Source organism: Hibiscus syriacus, unplaced genomic scaffold (genome assembly GCF_006381635.1).
Source record: "Hibiscus syriacus cultivar Baekdansim isolate YM2019G1 unplaced genomic scaffold, ASM638163v2 tig00112123_pilon, whole genome shotgun sequence".
Classification (NCBI taxonomy): Eukaryota; Viridiplantae; Streptophyta; class Magnoliopsida; order Malvales; family Malvaceae; genus Hibiscus; species Hibiscus syriacus.
Window position 1 is genome coordinate 139865 of NW_024063257.1, and position 16903 is coordinate 156767.

At 35.5% G+C, this 16903-nt stretch overlaps 1 pseudogene; it reads right to left on the bottom strand.

Moving 5' to 3' along the window:
• Positions 1-200: 200 nt before the first annotated feature.
• Positions 201-1538, bottom strand: LOC120174775 (annotated as a pseudogene).
• Positions 1539-16903: the final 15365 nt, after the last annotated feature.

Consider the following 16903-nt stretch of genomic DNA (forward strand, 5'->3'; position numbering starts at 1 on the left):
AATAATAATAATATTATTATTAATAATATAATAATAATAATAGTATAAATAATAATAATAATAATAACAATATTAAAAATAAAAAACAAATGGATAAAAAATTAGTATCTTCACATTTTAATAATATTTATTTTTAATTGAATGAATACATTTTGATGCAAATTAAAAAAATTCAATTCCTCACTTGATAGCTCCATACCCTAATCCCAGGGGCTCAAGGAACACTCTCCAGGCAATTTAGGGTAGCGTTCGAAATCCTTGCAATAGTCGTAAATGACAAGGTTTCTTTGGACCCAAGCAAAATCCTTCTTCTGATCATCAGTTAAATGCCAAGCATCGTACTGATCCCACCAATACTTGGTGGTGGTCGATACGCATGCAGGGTTGGGGTCTTCCCATTGGCACCCATCGACGCTAAAGTCCTTGTAAGCTGAGACGAATGGTGCCCTTTTCCAGTCGGTTTTCTCGAGCCCGCCTCTCGTCGCCCAGTCATCAGCGTTCCATATGCTGGAGAACAAGTACATCGGCTTCTCGTTGGGGAAGAAGTCATTTCTCTTGTCGCCATTGTTTTTGTACACTCTGATGGGATCTATCCACAAAGAATCTGTTCCCAACACAATTCATTACGTTTATTTCTATCAAATATCCTCAAACTATGACTTTTTGTGTGTCGAAAAAGATTTTTTTTTCTTAAAGAAAAATCCACATCGACATTCTAATCGAAATCGTAAAACAATGTTAATTATCTGAATCAACTAATGACTTCATAAAAGTAGAAGATCGAAATATATTAAATTAAAGTACAATTACTGAATCTTCAATTCAAAGATAATAGAGGGATGAAGCTCATAAATTGGGAACTTACACAAGTTGGTGATTATTCCACAGGATGGAATATGTATGAAACTCTTCAGTGGGATCGAACCAAAGCATGTGCCTCATTTCACGTCCCCCGACCCCATTCTTGTACACGTTGGTCTGAATCAAATACGGCTGCCCGGTCCTATTCCCCAAGAACTCGAAATCCACCTCATCTCGCTCCGGCCCTGCCTCTTTCTCCGAACACATCTGCCATGGAAACTCAAACTTCAGCTCTGGAAGAACACGACAACAACAATCAAAACATCTTATGTTAAAAGTAAGAGAAAAGAAACATACGTAGTAAGCTGTCACAACACCAGCTGAATCACCTCCGACCAACTTCAGTTTCATGCTAAACCACCCAAATCTGTATCTTTCCTTGGTCTGAAATCCACAGCCTGAAGAAACAACAACGGTAATTAATCAATACTGCAATCAGATTCTACACACTCAGTGAACCCGATGATAGTCTGTCATTACATACCTGTTTGTTTGTCCAAGGAGAGGAACCAGGTGTTGCCATCCTCGGATGTTTTGAAATGATCTTCAGAAAACATTGTGCTGAAGTTGTCTTCGAAAGAAGTTTTTGGAGCAGCTGCTTGAGATGAAGTACAAAAGGAAGATATCAGAGCTGTAAAGAGCGACAGAAACGCCATTGGAGATACCATTTTCTTCATTTTGTTGGATGAAGAGAAGATTGTGAGATAGATAGATATCTCTACGGATATCTGAGGAGGAAATGTGCATTGGATGATGAGTATTTGAAAATGGAGGGTGCATGTGTGAAAGGGGTAGAACAGTAAACCTAGTGTCTATTGTTTATTGATTATTTGAGAATGATTGAATATACCAACTCACCCAGGCAAGGATGTTCAGATCCTTGAAATGAATAATAATCTAGCATGTAACAGCCTGGCTGTTTTAATTTGTCATTAGAATATAATCAGAGTTACTGGATTCGACAACTGGATTTGGTGGCGATCTGGACTCGGAACCGACAGGACGCTGCCTTGTTTTCTGTTCACCGTCAGAGACTCACAGTGGCACCGCCAGCTAAAAGTATCCAAAGGCCAAAATTAACGGCTTCAATTAGCACACAAAGTATCAAGATATTACAATGAAGTCGCTGCAGTGCAGATCATAACTTGCAACTTGACAGACTAATAAGAGTCAAAACCTCTTTCTCCTCACATGATGAGGAATTGACACATGCTCATAATGCACTCCCACATGCACCACATATATATATATAGGCCTTGGGGATCACATGCAATAATGTCTTACATGGAAACATGGGTTGTCAACTGTCAAGCATATACATAGTCCATGACCGAATTTGTATAAAGAGAGAGAGAGAGAGGTGTAATTCCCGACTCACATGAATGAAAGAAGAGCAAGACTAGAACTTACTTGTATATATAAAGCTAGACTGTATTGGTGCATGTTGCTCGGTGCTTGCTGTCTTTATTCATTTGTTTGTTTCCAAGTGGCCTAGTTAGCCACAGGAAACATGGTTTTCTCCCTTTCTTGTTATTTAAGGTATAATTTGAAACATGAAAATCCAAATCAAATGATTGTGGAGATTTGGTCTACTGGCTAAATGGAGACACGGTGTCTGACAAAACCTTCTTTCATCCGGGTAATGGCATCAGCCTAAAAGTGGATTCAAAACATTTGTAGATCATCACTACCATCTTTTCGATACCGATCGGCCGGCACTGTCATCCCTCTGCGGTTCGACTGATGCCGACAAGTGATCGGCACTATCGATTCACAGCAAGCTTCGGTCACAGGTGGCATTGTTGTTTTCGTTAGTGGCAGCATACAATTGTTTGGAGAAAACCACCATTGAAGTGCTGGCACGGTGGATTTCATATTCGGTAATGCAGCTTTTACAAACTGCAAACTTGTGGATCAGAGACCAGTGAAATCACACTTTTTAATGGTCACGGCCCGGGAAAGAATAGATCCAAACAACCCAAAGCTCTAATATAACAACAACTGCTGATCTTGAGCCCATTAAAGCTTCCATCAACTCATATTTGGACCGGCCCTAAAGGAGTACTTAGCTTAGTATAATAATTAGACAAATTCAATAAGTTTTCATCATTTAATTTTATAAAATTACTGTAGGTCAATTTTGTGAAGGAGTGATTCAAAGTCGGAACAGAGTCAAATTTAGAATAAAAAATCCTTAACTTGACCCGAAATTATTAGTATAATTTTCTATTCATATATCAAAGAAAAATTATTATGATACACATTTATGTGTATTTTATTTCTTTAGTCTTCTTATCTATCTTATAGAATGAAAATAACAAAAAATTATTGGGGTCTATTAAATTTTTTTACTCAAAATTAGTGATAAATGCAAAATTTTATCTTAGGGGTGAATTTAATTGTTAATTATAATTTAGACCAAAATATAACAAATCTCCATTGACCCAAATTTCATAAAAAATTAGTCTTCAAGTTTTCAATAACTTTAATACTTTTTTGTAAGCCACATATCTTTTGAAGCATTACTATCAAGTCTTCCACTACTTCAATTTTTACATAATATTCGTTGGAAATATTATCAATAGAAAATACAAATAAAATATCAAAAATACATGAGAATATGAAATTTCTAAGGGGACAACTACCCTCCTTGTCCCCTTCGATTCATCCCAGCTAAAAAGTAATTCATTGAGTAATCTCAATGATAAAAAGAAATGTTATTCTCCTTTCAGAATTTGGGTTCGAACAACTGCATATGTAATATGTGTATTATCAATGATTAAAGAAATATTGTCCTACCTTATAATCATCTCAAATTATTAAGAAAAGAAATTACTCAAATTTAAAGATAAGTTAAAAGGCAATGTTTAAAAACTCATTGATTTAAATCTTCATTTGGTTTACAGCTATTGGAGTTTGTGGATTTAAATGTACTTAGGATTGTAAAGATGTTTAGATATTGTACCAAAAACTCATTATTTATATAGATGAAATCTTAACTTGAATAGGGTTTCTCAATGATTTTTGATACATTTAGTATTTCTCTATGATGTATAGTTTAAATAAAATTACATTTGATTCAAGATTAGAATTTATAATGTTGAAATTTGATCAATTCGACTATAGATATAATTGATTTGGTTTCCAAAATGAAGAGAAAAAAATATATACTGTCTTGTACCTCATCAGTCTCTTTACTGAAGACTCTATAGGCACTAACACACTCTGGGTTACTAGCTGAACAATTTGTATTCCAGAAATAGATCCACTATCTCTGTGAGAGTGAAACTCAAACCCCTAAACAAGGACACCTCTATAATTCTCGCACTTAATGGGACCTCAAAATCCTCTACCTTGGGTAAAATATCATCATTGATGCTATCGGGATGAGGGGCATGACTTTCAATCCTATCCTTGAGGCTACGCTCGAATCTATCGACCATCACAAAACTCTACGACACAAATTAAGAAAGAGGGCACTAGTAGGATTCTAGACTTATATAAGTACTTTCAGTACCTATAGGCATGTATTCACTGATACCTTACTAAAACTGACCACTAGGTCCTAAGACTGACCCAACCCGACGCTCTGATACCATTAAATGTAACACCCTAAACCCAATTGAGTTTAAAGTGCCAACTTGAGCTACCAAGACAATCCCTAGTTTTGTAAAATCCATTCATTTTCGTTTGAAAACATAATGAATGGTACCATAATAGATGTAAATAACATTTATAAAAATACTTTTATAAATCGGAGCTCCGTGACACATTTTTTAAAACAAAATAATACAAACTTAGAATTTATGCCCACTAAAGTTACAGTACATTACTTTGAGGAAGATTCTAGAAGTTCTGCTGCAACGATTATACACGAACAACTCAAGCTAAAAACCTGTAAACGAAAACTCTTAATGATGAGCTTACAAAGCCTAACAATATAATCGCTAATATAGAGTAGTATTATGAGTCTCATAAACATAAGCATGCTAAAGACATGGTACTAAACTATAGGTACATACATGATCATAATCAAGAGCTACCTACTTAAGGTTTAACTATTCTATCGTTGAATTAAAAGTCTCATGCTTCCCTTAATCCTCTACTAAAGGACCTCTCCATGAGTGCACCTTAAATGGGTCTCTAACCACAATGATTATAACTGCTATGCATTGTTTTAGTGCAAACCTAACACTGTTGTGTATTATCCGAATGTGACACTACGATGTTGTGCATTATCTGAATGCAACATTGACACTATTATGCATTATTTGAATGTGACACTGACACGATTATGTATTACCTGAATGTAACACTGACCCTGTTGTGCATTAACTGAATGCGACATTAAGGTCAAGTATCGATACCCCCATAAGTATCGGTACCAAAATAACTTATGTTTGCTAAAAAGTGGCCTAGTATCGATACCAGGTACCCTCAATATCGATAGTGTATGGGCAATATCGATACTTTCCCCCTAAGTATCAATACTATTCATACAATATCAATACTCAAATCCATAATTACCTTATTTAAGCTAAGAAAACACCTAAAAATCATCCCAAATGTCTTAGTTTTGTTTCTAATCATGTGCTAAAGCTTTAGGAAGTTAGTGTAATAAGGTATCATAGAAACACATGTTTTACATAAAAAAATGTCACCTAATCATGTTTTACATAAAAAATGTCACCTAATCATGAAACTAATCATAAACCCTAAAATGCTTAAATACTCAAATCTTAAACTAAAAAATGCTTGTGAAATCCTTAACACCACAAAGGAGTATAATACACTACCTTGATGATAAACCCCCCACTTTATCTAGCAAAATAAGAACTCAAAGTTTGAATCTTTAAAACTAGGTTGTTTGAGGGATTAGGGATGAATTTTGAAGCACAAAATATACTCAAGAACTTACCTCTAAGCTATGTCACTTGGAGAGGAAGAATGAGGAAATGAGAATGAAGAGAAATGAAGGGAAAAAGATTGAGATGGAGATATAAAATCTCTCATCTTTTTAAAATGAGATAATTATGCTTTTGGTCCCTTTTCATACTTCTACTATGTAAAAATCTCTTTTTATGGTTAATTGGGCCAAGTTCTCATCCAATTAACCCCTCACTCTGCCCAACAACTTCAATCACGAAATTCTCGAAGTTCACATACCTCTTAGGTAATCCCAAGACTATTAGCCTAGAATTTGGGGTGTTACACTTATGCCCTAATCCAATGCTACTTATTAATAATGAATTATATATAATACTTTAGTCCATCAACTCACTATGTGCATGTAAGCCAGGTTCTTCTATAGCCGCTAATTCAACGAAACCTTCACTTCATTGTCAAAATCAAAGCAACAACAATTTTTGATTCATTAAAAGTCATCCAAACTTTACTTCACCTTCAAATTACTAGAAACAAAACTCCTTCAGAGTTGAAGTAGGCCAAACGGCTTGCTACCCAGTTGCAGGAGTAATTGAGATGAAATCAGATTTGAAAAGTCTTTCGCAACTTGCAACATTTTGCTGAGATTATTCCACCACGTAACATCTAAAATCTGGAGATCCTTATTAGAAGTTTTAGTCCATGACAAAGCTCGAAGAATTGAGAAAAGAAAAGAGGCCCCCCAAAAAGCATATTTTTCATGAAAAATATTTTCCTTCTTAGCCAACCAAGAGCTCAAAATGACAACAACAAACGAGATTAACCAAAGGCCACGAGAAAGACGCATCACAATGGAGTTTCCATTCCATGCCCCATCAAAGAATATTTTAGACCAGAAATAACGCATGGAACTACATTCAACAAAAATGATATTTGAATTTTCTTGATCAATACAAGGAGCAGGGTTATCTTTATCCCATGATTCATAAGAAAGACTTTCATGAGGATTCAATATCATCCAAAGGACGCTTCGCGCCTTAGGGGGAATTTTAGTTTCCAACTAAGGTTAAAATCATATGGAAAAAATATCACAATCAGTAACAGCAAATGATGTAAACAACATTAAAATCCCCTTATCCCACATAAAAATGATACCACCCGACCTAACCACTTCTGTTAATCAACGAGAATATTTCACTAGAAACTAGTCCCGAGATGATCCATGAAGACATTGTCATTTGACTACTGAATAGATTGAGAATCTAACACCTTGAAGAATAAAGATAAAAAATCAGCTCAAGGTTAACCTTGCCTTTAAGAGGGTTTAGTGATCTTCGAATTGGATAAAGTTTTATATAATGTCATCCTTGTTGCCTTAAAATGGATCTCGATTGTTTTTCTATTTCTATTACTTTTTTTGCTTCGTGAATCACAATTTCTCTTCTATTTTCAAGATCTGATAGAGACGACTCAAAAAATTCAGGTTTGACAACACTTTTTTAGCTTGCTTTTTTTAATCATCCGGTCTCTCTTCTCTCCAAGTCTAATAAGACTTTATCTTGATTTTTTAGCAAGGAACCATACTTTTTCCTGGTTCTTGAATGCGATTCCCGGAGTGCAGAGGAGGCGACTAAATTTTATGTTTTATTTGGGACAAATGAGATTAGGGTAAAAGACTATACTAATAGGTCATTATTGGCAAGGTTAGTGCTAACAACCCAAGATGAGACAACCGATATCATTGGGATGAAACTTCAGCTATAATCAAATCCATGACAACCATATTGGGCATACCATTATCAAGACGCATCTTTGCTAATTCCAATTCACTGTGGTGTAATGGGGTTGGGACCCCATTTGAATTATGCTCCTCACTAACTGGAAAAGGGTCAAATAATTGATCATTAGAAGGTCCAAATCCTAAAAGGTTCTCTTCTCCAAAGTGTCTATTCAATTCCTCGATAATAGAGTCGTAGGTTTCATAATTTTGCACCCAATTTATAATGACATTAATATTTTCTAAACGATGATATTTAATGATATTATATAACGACCTTGTCTCATATGAGTATGATTAAGATTCAAAATCAATTTCTTTTCTACAAGGTGAATCGAGATTAATGGCCTTGTTAAGAATTTGAGAGCGGAAAAATAACCAAAGTGATGTCAATATAAAATAAGACATGCACAAAAAACAAGATTTAACGTGGTTCAGCCTTGTCTACTTCCATGGACGAGATGAACAACAATCCATTATAAACGTAGAGAACACAAAGAGTACAAATACATGATATCATATATATCTCAAAACCCGATATATTCTAAAACACTATTCTAATATCCCTACAAAATTATCTCTGCAATATAATCCCCAAAAGTTATAGAGATTCTAAAAAGGATTACGACTCTCCAAAACAATTTTCTCTCATATTATCCTCAAATCTAAGACATATTTTCTATTTATACATTCAAATACTTGGTTAACGAAAATTCTTATTCTGTAAGAATTTTTGTCTAAAATAAATATTTACTTTATTGAATAAATCTAATTACGAAGTGATCTTTAACCACTAGAATTATAATAAAATTCAACTTAATCGTCGATTATAATTTAGGTCAAAATATAACGAATCTCTCTATTGATCTAAATTTAGTTAAAAATTGGTCTTCAAGTCTTCAATAATTTCAATCTTTATGAAAGTAACATATTCATTGAAGCACTATTGTTAAGTCTTCAAAAAATTTAATTCTTTCGTAATATTCATTGAAGTATCACTGGAACAATCGAAAATTACTCACATGCAAGTAAAAACTCATTGCATCAAACTCATCTTGCATGTCTCCAAAATCACTAACAAAATCTACATCAACAAATTCTATCAAAATTTCACAACCCGAACCATAACTTCAATACCACTTGTTAGGATTTTAGAGCAAAAAAATAACTAAAGCGATATCAACATAACATAATACATGCACAAGAAACAATATTTAACATGATTCGACATGGCCTTGCCTACCTCCACGAGCGAGATGAACAACAATCCACTATAAATGTAAAGAACACGAAAAATACATATACATGATATCACATGTATCCAAAAATATGGTATAGATACAAAAACTCAATATATCCCAGAACATTCTTCCAAAATCCCTACAAAACTATCTTTGCAATATAAGCCCCAAAAGTTACAGAGATCCCAAAAAGAATTACATCTCTCCAAAATAATTTTCTCTCATATTACCCTAAAGGCTAAGATATAATCTCTATTTATAGAGTCAAATACTTAGTCAGTAAAATTTTTTATTGCCTATAATAAATATTTACTTTATTAAATAAACATAATTACTAAGTAATATTTAAGCACTAGAATTACAATAAAATTCAACTAAATCACCAATTATAATTTAGGTCAAAATATAACAGTATTTACTTACAAGTAGGGGTGGAGCTCCCCTAGGACCCAAAGGGGCCCCAACCCCTATAAAATTATTTTATATTCGATAGATTTTAATCTAATAGTATTTTAGTTAATGTAAAAATAAGTATTTAAATTCAGAAATATAAGAATTTATTAGATATTTAATCAAGTAGGGGGGCGAACTAAAGAATAATAATCCAATACCAACAATCGGTTGGTCTAGCGGGATGAGGCACTAGATCTCTTAAGCAAGGTCAGGGGTTCGAATCTTGGTGATTGCGAATGGAGCAAACTGGGTTGGGAGGGTTGTCCTCGCCTCTGCAGTACCCGATCCGAATTAGTCGACCAATAGATTAAAAATCGGTGGTTATACAAAAAAAAGGAATGATAATCCAATGTTCTCAAGTTTTGGTCTAATAACAATTTAAATCATTATAAATTTAATTATTAGACAAATTAGATATTGTTATCTGAATTGTAAGTTTAAATACGTAATAAATCATTGTATTTTTCTTAAAAAGTTTAATATTTCGGCCCCGGACTATATCTAATCTTGGCTCCACTCTGCTTACAAGAGTTCTACAGTCGAAAAATGAATGATCAGTTTCTTTTTCCTTCACCCTAATTAGAAAATTTTGATCTTCAACCTTTAGTAGAAATGTTTTGTTTATCAATTCCATTTGAGCGGTGGAGAGAAGGATAAGAGCTTTTCACATCTAATGGTTTGATGCGCATTATCAGCAAGAGAAACCAGTTCTCTCTAAACGTCTACGACTCTGTTGAAAGTAATTTGATTCTAGAAGTACAAGGGTATTCCTAGAACCTCCACCCAAGCTAATCTTTCGGGAACTCGAAAGAAAGTAGTCTAAGCGGTTTCCTCAACGAAGATTTCTTTAAGATATGACCTTTCTTAGTGTTGCAAGATATTGAGGAGTACTTCATCTCTAATTGTGATAAGAAATAATTTACTTCCTATCTTTTTTATATCCACATCTCCTAATCCCTAAGTTCTTAATCTATCTTGAACGCCAGTGGAATCGTATGTTACAAGCATCGAACACCAAACATTTTTGTAATTTTCACAAGGTTTTCTCCCCAACATGACCTGAAATTTTTTTGAGGGACTTCTTGTCAAAAGGAGGATCTTGGTGAACGAATTGTTCTTGGTTTGAGAACTAGATGTCTCTACTTCATATCTAGTGTTCATGACTTTCCCATCAACCTCGCCATATTTTCTTTTGCTTGCATCATCTAATTTTCTATAGTTTACACCACTAAAAGATACCTCTCTGTGTTGGGGAAAACGGGTTATTTCCCACACGAACGTTGTTTTAAAATTGACCTAAAATGTCAAGATTAAAACCACCAAAGGTTGTACAACGGATAAACCTGTCAAACTATTGAATATTGAAACACAATGGAAAAGAACCGAATAAAAAACAATAAAGAAGAGAACACACCAAATTTACGAGGTTCGACGAGAATATCGTCTACTCCTCGGGCACCACACCGGATGATAACTTCACTATATCGCCAATATTACAACAAATGGAATTCTTTGGAATTCCCAAAGTGGGAGAATGAAAAATACAAGAGGAAGAGAGAACTTGTTTTTGGGATGATTTCTAATGGAAATACTTAGGCCTATTTATAGTTGAGTTTCAAGAACAATATGTTCAAAGTGTGGCCACCTACCAAATAATTTTCCAATGTGTACAAGTTAGCCACTAAATATGAAATTCAAATGTTCAAAGTTTGGCCACCAACCAAGATGAAATTTCCAATAAGTTGGCCACCAACCAAGATAAAATTTCCAACTTGTCAACTTAATTTCTAGACAAATCTAACAAATCTCCACCTTGGCTTGAAATTACCAAGCCTACTCAACTTCTTCAACTCCCCAAATTTGTAGTGCCTCTAATTGCGCTCACAAGCGCCACACACCCGAAGGTGTTCAAACTTTCAGGATGTTAATCAAGTTCAAACAATGATTGAACTTGATTACTGTTACCACCTTGGTCATCATATCTGCAGGATTTTCTGATGTCACAATTTTCTGAAGTAGAATCTTTCCTTCTTCAAAGATCTCCCACACAAAGTGATACCTCACGTCGATATGCTTAGTCCTTGAATGGTAGACTTGATTTTTTGCTAAGTGAATAGCGCTCTGACTGTCACAATAGAGACTAATGTGACTTTGAACAACTCCCAAGTCTTCCATCAACCCGTTAAGCCAAATTGCTTCCTTTACAACCTCTGAAAATGCCATGTATTCTGCCTCTGTAGTAGACAAGGTCACCGTAGATTGCAATGTAGACTTCCAACTTACTGGGGCTTTAGCAAGAGTAAACAAATACCCAGTAGTTGATCGACGCTTATCCAAATCACCAGCATAATCAGAATCAACATATCTAACCATACACTGACCAAGTGCTTCATCCTGTTCAAAAACTAAACCAACATCCACGGTTTGTTGGAGATACCGTAGAATCCATTTCACAGCTTGCCAATGTCCTTCTCCAGGATCATGCATGTACCTGCTCACAACTCCAACTGTTTGTGAAATGTCAGGACGCGTACACACCATTGCATACATCAAGCTCCCAACTGCATTAGCATATGGAACTTTTGCCATATACACTCGTTCTTCGTTAGTTTTAGGAGATAATTGAGAACTAAGTTTCAAATGAGAAGCCAATGGGATACTTACATGTTTGGTATTTTCATTCATGCCAAAACATTGTAATACATTTCTCAGATACTGCTTCTGTGTTAAACAAAGCTTCCCTCTCTGTCTATCTCTGTTTATCTCCATACCAAGAATCTTTTTGGCCTCACCTAGATCTTTCATCTCAAACTCTTGATTCAACTAAGCCTTTAATTTGTCTATCTCCTTTTGACTCTTCGAAGCGATCAACATATCGTCAACGTACAAGAGAAGATAAATGAAAGATCCATCTTTGAGCTTTTGCAAATACACACAATGATCATATTTGCTTCTAGTATACTTTTGCCTCCTCATAAAGCTATCAAATCGCTTGTACCACTGCCTCGGAGATTGCTTCAATCCATATAGCGATTTGTTCAACTTACAAACCCATTTCTCACAACCACCATCTTTGTATCCTTCTGGCTGTGTCATATAGATCTCCTCTTCTAAATCACCGTGCAAAAAAGCCGTCTTTACATCAAGTTGAGCTAGCTCCAAATTCAACTGTGCTACCAAGGCCAACAATATTCTAATGGAGGAATGCTTCACAACAGGGGAAAATACTTCATTGTAGTCGATTCCCTCCTTTTGAGTGTAGCCTTTAGCTACCAACCGTGCCTTGTAGCGAACATCTTTCTTGTTATGAGATCCATCTTTCTTTACAAATACCCACTTACATCCAATGGCTCTTTTACCTTTCGGTAATTGTGCCAGTTTCCAAGTGTCGTTCTTTTGGAGAGATTGCATTTCTTCATCCATGGCACTTTTCCAATTATCACTTTCCAAGCTTTGTATTGCTTCTTGGTAAGTGATAGGGATATCATCATCAACAACTGGAAGAGCATAGGCCACCATATCAACAAATCGAGCAGGTCTACGAATTTCTCTCCTTGGCCTTGTAACTGTAAGTGTTTCTGGTGTCTCCAATGGTTCTTGGGTTTGAACCTCTTCATCTTCTGATTCTTCTATTGGAGTTGAAGAATCAGCTGCATCAACTTCTGGGATCATCGTCTGTTGAAACTCCACCTGTTTTGGAGTATGCTCCACCTGCTGCGGAGTATTACTTGTCTGGACAGCTTCACTTATTACCTTCTTTACTAGGGCAGATTCATCAAAGGTAACATCTATGCTACAAATTATCTTCTTGGTGTCTAAACACCAAAGGCGGAATCCCTTCACTCCATGGGTGATTCCCATAAAGAGAACCTTCTTTGCTCTCGGATAAAGCTTGGATTCCTTCACATGATAATAAACAGTGGATCCAAAAACATGTAAGGAATCATAATCAGTAGCAGGTTTTCCAAACCATACCTTCAATGGTATTTTTCCTCCTATCGCTGATGATGGCATATGATTGATGAGATGGCTAGCATATGTCACAGCCTCAGCCCAAAATGCCTTGCCTAACCCAGCATTAGACAACATACATCGAACTTTCTCCAATAGTGTTCGATTCATACGCTCTGCCACCCCATTATTTTGTGGTGTATGTCTAACAGTGAAGTGTCGAACAATGCCATACTCATGGAAAACGTCAAAGAATGGGTCATTTTTATATTCCCCTCCATTGTCCGTCCTAAGACGTTTGATCTTTCTACCAGTCTGGTTCTCGATCATATTTTTCCATTTCAGGAAAATTTGAAGCACTTCATCTTTAGACTTTATCGGATACACCCAAACTCTTCTGGAAAAGTCATCTACAAAAGTTACAAAATAATGGTTTCCTCCTAAAGACGATGTCTTTGAAGGACCCCATACATCTGAGTGAATATAATCTACAATACCTTTTGTATTATATATAGTGGTGCCAAACTTCACTCTCTTCTGCTTTCCCAGAACACAATGCTTGCAAAAGTTCAATTTGCAAGCCTTTGCACCTTTCAACAATCCTTTCTTTGCCAGAATTTGCAAGGATTTCTCTCCAGCATGTCCCAACCGCATATGCCACAACTGGGTTGCGTCCAAATCATCACCTCCAGAAGCTGCTGCAACTGCTCCAATAATTGTACTACCTTGGTAGTAATACAAATTATTTTTTATGATGCCCTTCATCATCACAAGTGCGCCATATGTGACTTTTAAAACTCCATCTCTCATAGTGACTACTGAACATTTGGATTCTAAGGCTCCCAACGAGATGAGATTTTTCTTCAAACTGGGCACGTATCGGACATCCGTCAGAACTCTGGTTGATCCATCTTGATTCTTCAATCAAATTGAACCTATCCCAAAAGTTTTACAGGCATTGTCATTGCCCATATAAACAACTCATGTATTTAGTTCCACTAAATCGGAGAACCACTCCCGATTAGGGGACATATGATAGGTGCAACCCGAATCTAATATCCACTCATCGGAATGGAATGTTGTTGATGAAGCAACCAATGATATGTTAGAGTCATGTGCATCATGCTCTGCAAAACATGCATCTGGAGCAGCTTTTCCTTTCTTATTCAGCTTCGGACAATCTTTCTTCCAATGGCCTTTCTCATGACAAAAGGCACATTCATCTTTTCCCAGTCTGGACTTCGACTTTGATCTCCCTCTCCACTTTGGCTTTTGAATTTTCGAGCGACCTCTTGCCACCATAGCCTCCGCTGCTTCGTACTTGCTCTCCTTCTTGGTTTTCTTCCTGAGTTAATAACTATACAAAGCATCAGTTACATCTTTAAGGGTAACATTATCCTTACCATGAAGTAACGTTGTCTCAAGGTGCTCAAATTCATCTGGAAGAGATGACAACAACATCAAAGCCAAATCTTCATCTTTGAAGGTTTCATCCATGCCCAATAAGTCTTCCACTAGCTCATTGAACGCAGTGATGTGTTCATTCATACTGGTGCCTGGTTGATAATCAAATATGAACAATATTTTCTTCATATGGAGACGATTCTTAGAGCTTTTCTTCAGGAATTTTTCCTCCAAAACTTTCCACATCTTACTTGCAGAAGTCTCATTCTTGTAGCCATACTTCTGCTCCCTGGAAAGACAAGATCGAATCGTGCTACACGCCAAACGATTGATTGTTCCCCATTCTTTCTCCTCCATATATTCGGGCTTTTCTTCCTCAATGGCGATGTCTAGACCTTGTTGGAATAAAGCATCTAACACCTCGCCTTGCCACATGCCAAAATGACCGGATCCATCGAACAACTCCACCGAGAAATTTGCATTTGACATCACCCTCATCACCGGTCCAGATGAAGAGCTTGATGTCTCAACTGATCCGTATTTTGGCATTTTAATTCTAAGGAACAATATTCAATATCACGAACTGTATCTTTTCAGCAACGAAACCACCAGGATAACCTCAATCGAAGCTCTGATGCCAATTGTTGGGGAAAACAGGTTATTTCCCACACGAACGTTGTTTTAAAATTGACCTAAAATGTCAAGTTTAAAACCACCAAAGGTTGCACAGCGGATAAACCTATCAAACTGTTGAATATTGAAACACAATGGAAAAGAACCGAATAAAAAACAATAAAGGAGAGAACACACCAAATTTATGAGGTTCGACGAGAATATCGTCTACTCCTCGGGCACCACACCGGATGATAACTTCACTATATCGCCAATATTACAACAAATGGAATTCTTTGGAATTCCCAAAGTGGGAGAATGAAGAATACAAGAGGAAGAGAGAACTTGTTTTTGGGATGATTTCTAATGGAAATACTTAGGCCTATTTATAGTTGAGTTTCAAGAACAATATGTTCAAAGTTTGGCCACCTACCAAAGAATTTTCCAATGTGTACAAGTTAGCCACCAAATATGAAATTCACATGTTCAAAGTTTGACCACCAACCAAGATGAAATTTCCAATAAGTTGGCCACCAACCAAGATGAAATTTCCAACTTGTCAACTTAATTTCTAGACAAATCTAACACTCTGGAAGTTGGATCTTACGTTAAACCTTGTGTATGATACTGATAGTCGTCTCCCTAAAAGAGCATAGCCATTTATCATATTTGAAGCTCTAGAAGCGTCTTGTTTGTTATTGAATCTCATAAATCCAAATCTTGACTCATTGATATTTCTCTTGCTCGGAATGCAAGCGTCGATAATGTCTCCATGCCTTCCATAAGCTAACCATATACCCTTCCAGTGTAACGAGGGTGGAAGATTATTAACAAAAAGGCTGAAGGAATTCTTCGAAGCTAAACCCTGCCCCCTGCCCCCTGCCCCTGCCCCTCATCGTCTCATGACCAGTTATTAATTTGAAATTTTAGTTATGTTAGAATTTTATGTTTTAAATTGTCTTTATTTTATTCATAAAGTTTATAATATGATTTAATTGGTGAAGAAATAAAATTGAGAGAAAATAAAGATTAGTATTGGACTACAGTCGAGAGTTGAAACGGGATGTAAGGGCGGAACTCTTACCATATGGATCTTGTCTCACATTGAGTTCGTGTATAATTATACTTCTTTGATAGACGTTGATTAGAAGTAAAAAATATATTTTGAGGATATCTCTTGTTAAGCAAGTTTCTTTTGCAACCAAATGATTATTTATATAAATAAATATTAAAAATTAAGAATAAAAGTTAATAAAATTATTTAAACATATATGAAGATAACTAATAATAATACATATGTGATATTCACGTGTGTAATTGTCATTCGTGATGTATACGTATATGCGATGTGCACGTGTATAATCACATATAATACATATATGCTAATAATCTAATATTTGTATTATTTGGTAAGAAATCATTACCAATTAGGTAAAAAATTATTATATTTGTACAAAATTGGTCATTCTAATTGTGTAGTCTTATTATTGGGTAGATATAAGATTTGCTTTCTATGTAAATGCATGGGAAATGTGATACATTTTTCTTTGGATAAAACCTATAATTATTAGCTAATTAAAGAGAAGAAGTCATTAATTATTAGTGAATTTATATATGAAGAGGTTATTAATTTTCACCTAATTAATTCATTTGGTATATATATTTAATTTGTGAGACATTGCACATTTATTAATGAAAAAAATTGGAAAAAATTAGATTA